The sequence below is a fragment of the Bubalus kerabau genome, chromosome X, assembly GCF_029407905.1.
Source record: "Bubalus kerabau isolate K-KA32 ecotype Philippines breed swamp buffalo chromosome X, PCC_UOA_SB_1v2, whole genome shotgun sequence".
Classification (NCBI taxonomy): Eukaryota; Metazoa; Chordata; class Mammalia; order Artiodactyla; family Bovidae; genus Bubalus; species Bubalus kerabau.
This window is the reverse complement of record NC_073647.1, coordinates 78,606,655-78,616,186: the sequence shown is the minus strand read 5'-3', so window position 1 is coordinate 78,616,186 and position 9,532 is coordinate 78,606,655. Positions and strand designations below refer to the sequence as shown.

The 9,532-nt window shown below is 53.5% G+C and overlaps 1 pseudogene; it reads right to left on the bottom strand.

Moving 5' to 3' along the window:
* Positions 1-291: 291 nt before the first annotated feature.
* LOC129640066 (PI-PLC X domain-containing protein 1-like) lies at positions 292-8,509 on the bottom strand (annotated as a pseudogene).
* Positions 8,510-9,532: the final 1,023 nt, after the last annotated feature.

Genomic DNA, 9,532 nt, shown 5'->3' with positions numbered 1-9,532 from the left:
AGGAGCCCCGGGGCGGCTTCCGGTTCAGGCCGGTGACATCACAGGACATGACTGAGGCACAGCCTCCTCGACACCCAGCTCTGCTCTTGTGCTGTCCCTCAGCCCCAAAGCAGCTTCCAGTTCAGCCCAGTGACGTCACAGGATGTGAACGAGGAGCAGCCTTCACAATGCCCAGCTCCTCGGTGTGCTGTCTGTCAGCCCCTAGGTGGCTTCTGGTTCAGGCTGGTAACGTCACAGCACGTGACTGAGATGCAGCCTCTGCCATGCCCAGCTCCATGCACACGCCGTCCATCAGCCCGAAGCAGCTTCCAGTTCAACCTGGTGACGATCGCCAACAAACCCGTCAGCCCAGATGAAGTGGCCTGCAATGGTGTTGGTACAGCCAGCAGCCGACCCCGGGCGCTGGCCCCGCACCCATGCACATAGATAGGGGAGCCCCCACTGGGCCAGCTTCTCCATGGACCAGGCCAGGTGGATGTGAACAAACTACCAGGTTCTCTGTGAGGTTGATGCCGGCCATGAACAGACTGCATGGGACAAGAGAGGGGCTGCTGTTCATGGTGCCAGCTGTGGGGTCAACCGCCCATGTGTGCAGTCACTAACCCACGGAGTCATGTGGCCAACCAAACCATGTGGCCACCAACCCACGTGGTCACCCACCCATGGGGTCACTAACCTGTGAGGTCATATGGTCACCTGTCCACATGATTACCCACTCACACCATCACCCACCCATGCTGTCACCCACTCACCAGGTCAGCAACTCACATGGTAACCCACTCTGCAGTCAGCAACTCAAACCGGTCACCCACCCACATGATCACCAACCCACATGGTCTCCCACCCATGTGACCAGTAAGCCATGGGGTCACCCACCCACACAGTCACCCACCCATGTGACCCCTAACCCATGGGGCACCTGCCCATGCAGTCACCAAGCTGTGCCATCACCCACCCAGACTCTGGCCTCCACAGCGATCAGAGATTCAGATGTCTGACAGAGACCAAAGTTCAAACAGTAGGGGCTCGCAGGGGTATTGACTCATGAATTTCTCCTGTTACAGAGGCCAGGCGGGCTGGACAGTGACCCCAAAGATGTCCACATCCTGGCCCTGTGTGGTGGACACAATAATGTCTGCACGGATGTTCACATCCTATCTACATCCTGACCCATTGTGGTAGACACAGTAACGTCCCCAAGGATGTCCATGCCCTGCTTACCATGTAGTGAACAGAATAACGTCCTCTAATACATCCTGTTCCATTTCTCCACTTGAACCCAAAGCCAGCCCCATGCGGTAGGACATGCCTGTGACCAGGGGTCCCAGTGTGAAGGCAGCAGTCACCTGGGCAGCTGCAGCTCTTCATGTGCTCCAGGCAGTGGACAAGGTCTTGGGGCTTCACCTGGTTCCCCAACCAGTAGGGGATACCAGGCCACAGTTCTGCATGCTGACTCATGGAAGTCGTGTCTTTGTATGACAGGATGACCTGCTGGCCCTGGGACCACAGCTGGTGCAGAGTCAGCACCCCCTTGATGAGAATCATCCGTGAGTCCATGAGATGTGTGTACGGGGTTATTGGGGTGCCTTGTGACACGATGTGTCAGTTATTGTGGGTATCCGAGAAGCTACAGTGATGTGTGGATTATTAGGGTATCTATAAGCAATGATGGGCTGGTTATTGGGTTTTCTGTAAGAAGAGACAATCATGGGTGGGATATTGGCATGTCTGAGTAGAGACACTAGTAGGTAGATTACTGGGGTGTCTGAGTGGAGACGGTGATGGGTGGGTTATTGGGGTGTCTTGAGCAGTGATTGGTAGATTTTTGGGGTGTTTGAGTGGAGACAGTGGTGGGTAGAATACTTGGGTGTCTTGAGCAGTGATGGGTCGATTATTGGGGTGCCTGAGTGGAAACAGAGGTGAGTGGATTATTGGGGTTTCTGATAGGAAATTGTGGGAGGATTACTGGGGCATCTTGAGGTGGGATTGATGGATTTTGGGGGTATCTAAATAGAGACTTGGCAGGATGGATTATTGGGGGTGCCTGTGACCAGTGATGGGCTGTTTATTGGGGTGTTTGAGTGGAGACAGTGGAGGGTGGATTACTGGGGTTCCATGAGCGGCATCACCTGCTGCCTGAATCAGCTTCACACAGCGAGTGGATAGTCTGATTACAGTGAAGCCTAGTGCTCCCACTGCCCCTGCTGCCAAAGCATGGGGAGCCTGTGGCTCCTGCTCACCCCACGGGGACACAGCATGTCCCCAAAAATATTCTTGATGCAGCCCATCAGGTACTCCTGCAGGTCCTCCATCATGCCCTCAAAGTTCCTGCACTCCGGGATAACCACCTCCTGGGGTGGTTCTCCAGCCACTCCAAGATCTCTATGAGGGCTTTCTGGGTGGGGGTGGAGGAAAAGGGCCTTGTAGTGAGAGACAGAGGTTCGTGAGTGGGGACTTCCCCGAGCACAGCCACTCTACAGATGGGTCGGGGGGTCCTGACACACAAAGACATAAAGTATGGCGCCTGCTTCCAAGGGGCCAGCCTCTCCTGTGTGGCAGTGGGGAGCCGTGGCATTGCTCTGGGGTGTGTGTGTGTGTGTGTGTGTGTGTGTGTGTGTGTGTGTGTTTGCATGTACACGCTCCTGTAGGTAAAGGTACACACACTTGTGTGCATGTGTTCAGGGTCTGTGTGCACGGATATGCATGTGTGTGTGTGTGCACAGAAGCAGAAAGCAGTGCTTATAATATTGTGTGAAGTCTGTACTCCAGGGAGCATGTGAGGCCAGCAGGGTATATGCACACTGAAGCCCAGGACGGAACCTCCAGACCCCAAGGGTCATTAGGTTCTGTGGTGGGGGCACAGGGGGCAGAGGCCAGAGTGGAACATTAAGTGGCTTGGCCAGCGGCTGAGAGAATGGACTGGACACCCCAAAACTGGACACAGGAAAAGACATGTCAGGCACCTGGTATAGCCAAATTCTGGGAGACACCCCAGAAGCCAGGGGTACAGGTGTGAGTTCAGAAACACACATTGGTCGGGAATTCTGAGTGATTGGTGCCAGAGGTCAGCCCTCTCCTGCCCGGAGTGGACGTGTGCCCATCCCCTTAGGGGTCAGCATGTTCTAATGGGAATGGACCTTTGTTGTCCCCTTAAACGTCAGCCTCTCCTGCCTGGAGTGACCATATGTCCTTCTGAGTGGATGTGTGCCTATCCCCTCAGAGGCCCTCCCTGTCCTTCCTAGACCAGACGTGGGTGTCCCTAGCTGGAAGAGCCCCCGGTCCATACTCTCTGCCCCCACCCCGACCTCCATGAGGGCCATCATGTACACCATGTGGCCAGAGTGCAGGTTCCTCCCAGTGCCCTCCTCCATGTGTGCCATCTGCAGGTCCTCCCACCAGCATCTAGCTGATTCATGATGCTCAGCACCTGCACACAGAGGTTGGTCACCTGTGCTGGGCACAAGAGGGTTGCCCCCCATTCAGGGGCTGGGTATGCACTGAGGATGTCCAACTGAGGGCCACATCGTCCACTGTGAAATCAACAGTGTTGGTGCTGCCTGGGTTGAGGCCCTGCTTCTGGGAACAGGGTCTCCAGGGTCACTGGTCACATGGAGCACAGAGACCAGGTCCAGATTGTGGTCTTGGTGTGTGTGTGTGGGGGGGTGTTCCTGCAGATTCCGGCCTCACCCTCCTCTCAGGCAGTCCCTGGGTGGAAGCTCCCTGTGGGTTCAACAGCCCAGGCTCCATGACACCCAAGCTGGACCCTTAGACATGAGGACACACAAGACCCACAGAGGTCTGTGCCCACTCCCACAAACAGCACTAGGAAAGGCAAGAAGGAATCAAGGGGAGAGAATGAAGGGAAGAAACATCTGTCCACAACACAAATAAGACAGGAAAAAGCAAAAATAACTTTAACATAAATTGAAAAGTGAAAGTTGCTCAGTTGTCTCCAACTCTTTTCGATCTGATGGACTGTAGCCCACCAGACCGCTCGTCCATGGAATTATCCAGTCAAGATTACTGGAGAGGGTTGTCATTCCCTTCTCCAGATCATCCCAACCCAGGAATGGAACCCACATCATCCTCATTGCAAGCAGATTCTTTACCAACTGAGCCACCAGGAAAGTCCTAATAAATTCGCAGCAGAAAATGTACTGTGTCCTCTACAAGGAGTCATAATGGAAAAAGAAAAAAGAACATAAGGATAAAAAAATGGGAAAGAAAATAATAGATTCTCTCTATCCAAAATAAAAGAAAAAGTAAAAACTAATATTAACATAAACTAGTAGCAGAAAATGGTACTGTGTTCTCTACACAGAGTCATAATGGAAAAAGAAAAATATATATAAGGATAAAAAGTGGGAAAGGAAGTCACAGCCCCCTCCATCCAAATTAAAAGAAAAGGCAAAGATTCATATGAATATTCTCAGATACACACAGGCACTTGCCATCCACCTCTACAAGGATTAAATGAAGTGCTGCTGCAGCCACTGATCTTCAACACCCCCTGAAAGACCACCACCCATGCCCCCCACTCTGCACACACCCAGATCTCTTTGGCAGCCATACCACTTGAGACAAAGGCACCAAGGTCCCCCAGGATGGGGGAACCCTGCCCTCGAGGGACGAAGAACAGAGGAACGAAGCACCAGGAGACCCTCAGAGCAGATGGCCCCCAGTCCTGCAAGACTCTGGACTTTGGTGGACCCCCTCTTGCTCTCTCCCTCCTCTGGATGTAAGCTCATAAGGCCAGGCTGCAGGCACCTGATGCAAGCAGGAATGTAGTTTGTCCACATTCCAGTCCTGGCTCTCTGCCAATCAGATCCCCTGAAGAGGATTCCAGCAACAGGGAACCTCCCAGGAGGAAGCAATTACACAGGGCAAGAGCTGTGCTTGACAGCCTCTTGTCTTCTTGGGAGGACCAGCCTGGGAGCAGAAAAACCAGGAATATAAGTGCCCCTCAAGTGTGGGTAAAGGAAGGTGGGGGCCATCTGTCCCCTCTAGGTGGGCCCCTACTCCTGCGGGCACCTGGGCCCAGGTGGGTTTTCTGCCCCATCCTGCATCCATCCCCTGGCTAATGTGTGTGCCAGTGACAGGACCGCTGTCAATTGGGTGTCCCCTCCCCACAGACAGGGCCCCCGCCAGTGACTCCTCTCCATTCTCCACAATGACTGTCTCCCACCTTGGCTCCTCTCCACACCATAAAACCCCCGATTCATCCTGGAGAAGCACTATAGGGGAGGGATGTGAGTGCATGCCTGTGTTCTCAGTCTCTTCAGTCAAGTCCACTCTCTGTGACCCCATGGACTGTAGCCTGTCAGGCTCCTCTGTCCATGGGATTTCCCAGGTGAGAATACTACAGTGGGGTGTCATTTTCTTCTCCATAGGATCTTCCCAGCCCAGAGATCAAACCTGGGTCCCCTGCATTGCAGGCTGATTCTTTACCATCTGAGCCACCAAGAAAGTCTCCCTGGAGGGGGTGCCTGGGTGCAAATGGAAACCTACCTCAGAGGACATGGGAACACAGCTATTGCTTATCTGGGACCAGGAAAGAGCTCTGGTGTCAGCTCAGCTGCACAAAGGGCAGAACCCAGCCTCCCCTTTCCCCTCCCAGCTTCCCCAGCCTCTGTGACTTCAGACGGTGATGCTGTTAGTCCATGGGTCCCCGATCTGGCTTCAGGCTGGTTTCACAGTAAAACTGTGTCCTTTCCTACCTTTCTGGGAGGCTCTCTGGGTGGGGAAGATCTCCTGGAGGAGGGCATGACAACCCACTCCAGTATTCTTGCCTGCAGAATCCCATGGACAGAGAAGCCTGGCGGACTACAGTCCATGGGGTCGCAATGAGTCAGACATGATTGAGCGACTAAACAACAATTCTGCTTTACAGCAGATTTGTTCTCAATCCCGTTTCCCCAACAGGGATAAGGACACCGCCCCATGTGGGTGACACTAGCAGCTGGAGCTGGGTCCAGGGCCCAGGCGTGCCTGCAGACCCTCCCTGGGTGGTGGACCACTTGAGCACCACGGGCAGGGTGACACATGGCAGCACTTTGCCCAGAAGCCGCAGCAGCCTCGACTCCTTCTGAGAGATGGGTGACTTCTTGTTCAGGCAGTAGGTCATCGTGCCATGGCTCCCTGCAGGCAAACCAGGTGGGGGACATGTCACCCTCTGAGCCTGTCCTCTGTGCCCCCAAGCCACCCTAAGGGTTCACAGCTATAATGCCGCGAGGCATGGGGGAGTCCCAAAAGTCATATCCACTGAGTCCTGGGAACTGAATCTTGTCTTTAAATGGGGTCTCTGCAGATGTGAGAAAGTGAAAGACAGTTTATTTAAGGAATCCCGTTTTTGGACAGGAAAGGCTTTTGATTTTATGGTTTGTTGTTTCCCAGGTGGTGCTTGTGGCAAAGAGCCCGCTTGCCAAAGCAGGAGGCACAAAAAATGCGGGGGTGATCTGTGGGTTGAGAAGATCCCCTGGGAAGGGAATGACAACCCACTCCATTATTCTTGCCTGGAGAATCCTATTTACAGAGGAGCCTGGTGGGTAGAGTCCATGGGGTTGCAAAGAGTCAGACACGACTGAGCACAGACAGCCCTCTCTGGTTACAAGTACTTTGAAGTTACTCATAGTATTTTCAGGCTCTTTATGACGCCAGTGTTGTGGTCATTTATTTATGGTCATTTATGTGTGGTTTCATTTATTCTTTTTCCTTTTAAATCTGTTTCATCTGTTTCAGAGACAGTGTGGAGAGGTTCACACTTTAGCAATCACCTGGGGACAATCCAGACATCCTTCCCTTCTGTCTCTGAACATAGGTTTGGACTAGCTTTATTTCTCTCTTTTTTTCTTATTTATTCTCAGGGTCAAGGGATGGGAAAGAGTATTTACAAGTTCATAATATAATTTGATTTGATGATTTTACAGAATAGTGGATGGATGGGTGGATGATGGATGGGTGGATTTATGGATGGATGGGTGGGTGGTTAGATGGATGGATGAGTGGATGGGTGGGTGTGTGGGTGGATGGATGGATGGGTGGGTCAGCAGCATGTGGTCCATGCACACAGTGGTGTATGACTCACCATGAAAAGGAGTGAAGTTCTGACACAGGCTACATAGTGGATGGACCTTGAACACATGATGGTCAGTAAGAGAAGCAGACACAGAAGAACACATTTTATGTGTCCATTTGTAAGAGATGTCCAGAACAGGCAAATTTACAAAGACAGAAGCAGATGAGTGGTTCCCAGGCTTGGGGGAGAGGCATCACAAGTTATTATGTAAGGGGTACAGGAAGGAGAGAGGCCAAGGGTCCCTCTGTGGATGGAGGAGGCCTGAAGACTCGGAAGCCTCCTCCTTGTGGGGCCCCCACAGCCTTCTGCACAGGGAAGCACCCAGAAGGGGTGCAAGACTGGGTTCACGGTTCCCTGTCTGTTCCACACTCTCAAGGGAAGGGCCGTGTGAAGGCCCGACCTCCCGGGGTGGGGGGGGTGGCCGGCATAGAACCCCACAGCTGTCGATAGGGTGAGAAAGAGTCTAAAGCTGCCTTCCATAGAAAACAGCACTTCCTGTTTGTCCAACTGTCCATGTGCACTCCCAGTAGGCAGTGCACAGGGTCACAGAGCCAGGGCAGGGCCCAGTGTCTGCAGGGCCAGAGGAGTTCTGGTGGAGAATAGGTTGTGTTTGCACCTTGAGGAGGTGATCAGGGTGCTGTCTGGCAGTGACCATCCCCTCCCAGGCCACGGTGTCTGGTGGCCACCCCTCTGATGGCCTGAGCACAGCAGTGTCACCTTGGAAGTGCCTGCCTGCCTGGTCACCACCAGGCATCCCCAAGTCGAGATGCCCGCCCATGGCTGAGCTTTGCAGCACTTTTTGCAACCAAACTGGCTGGAGTCAGAGGTTCCTCATTTTAACTAGATAGTTCTGGTATGACTTACCGAGTTGTCTGGGGGCAGGTGGCCCCCTTATATTTTGGGCCCTCCAAGCTCAAGTGCAGAAGGTGCTGCACAAGCTCTGATGGAAAACGTGGGTGGAGAGGTGAGGGGTTCCCACGAGTAGGACAGAGTGGCTGAGAAAATACAACCCCACCCCCCAGGGTGGCTTGCATGTGTCCTGAAGGTAGGCTCTCGGGGGTTCACATACCTTCTGGGTTGAATGAGATAAAGCTGACAGACAAGGGAAGATGCTGGTGTGTGTACGTATGTGTGTGCAGTATGTGTGCGTGCATGTGTGTGTGTTTTCAGTGTGCATGTATGTGTGTGTGTGTGTGTGTGTGTATTCAGTGTCCCTGTGTGTGCTTGCATGTGTGCATGTTTTGCACTGAGGCTTCCCACACTTGGGCCCATCTCGCAGCCACATCCCCACCAAGTAGAGCCTGCAGGGCCTCACCTGGGATGGAGAGGTGGGGCAGGGGCACGTCCCAGAGCCTAGAACTCAGCACTGACATCCAGTTTGCATTCGCCTTGGTGGCACAGGAAGGAGCCAGGTGAGCTCACCTGCCAGCCCATCAGAGGCTGAGCCTGGGAGATCTGGGGGAGGAAATAGGCGTTGCATAATTAAAACAGGACATACAGAAGACCCGGTGCTGGCGGCGTGGAGGCATGGCTCTGAGAAACAGGAAACCGCGGACTTCTCTCCAAGAGAAAGGAGGATGGGGTGGTGGAGAGGGGAGAAGAACTCTAGAGAGAGAGAGACTGAGACAAAAAGAGAAATGGACAGAGACATGAAGAGAGACAGACAGAAACAGAGTGAGGGAGAGAGAGACACAGGAGGAGAAGTGAGGGTTTGAGGGGGAGCAAGGGAAGGGGGAGACAGGGACCAATAGACAGACCCCAGCAGCACAAGTCTGTTCTCCCTGAGGCTAGAGCTGGTGTCCCCCTCCAGAGGGTCCCCCTTCCTTGTGCTGTGCACCATCCCCCTCCTCTTGGGGCTGAGAGAGGCCCAGTTGAGCCTGTGGGGTCTCCAAGCTTCATCCTAGGGGTGGATGGAGCCTAGGCACAAGGTCACACCCCCTTCACTCCCCAGAGGCGCTCTCTCCATCTGGTGGGTTTTGCCGCAGTAAAAGTGACTGGATAGGCTCCCAGGATGAAGCACCCACCTGAGCAGCTAAGAAGCTGGGAATGCCTCCGGTCAGAGTTTGAGTGTGCCCTCTCTCCTGTCATGGCTCGGTGTCCTGGTGGTGCGGGGACAGAGGAGTAAAATCACTATAGTCTTTACCGACGTGTGGTTAAGCATGGCCATCCCATCATGCATGGAGATGATTTAAAACACAATCACCGGGAGACATGAACCATGACTTCTGAGTCGTGGCTGCAGACTTTTGTCCACCCACCCAGACCCTGATCTTGCTCCCTAGCTTCTCTGCCTTGTCTTTCCATGTGGAAGAGGGGACAGAGGCCTGTTCATGGTGTTGAAGGTGATCTGAGGGTCCAGGAACACCCTCCTTCACCCACCATGTCTTGGAAACAGTTTCTGCAAAGACCCATCCCTATAGAGACTTAGATCCAGATCCTCACTTCCCTGACCTGGCC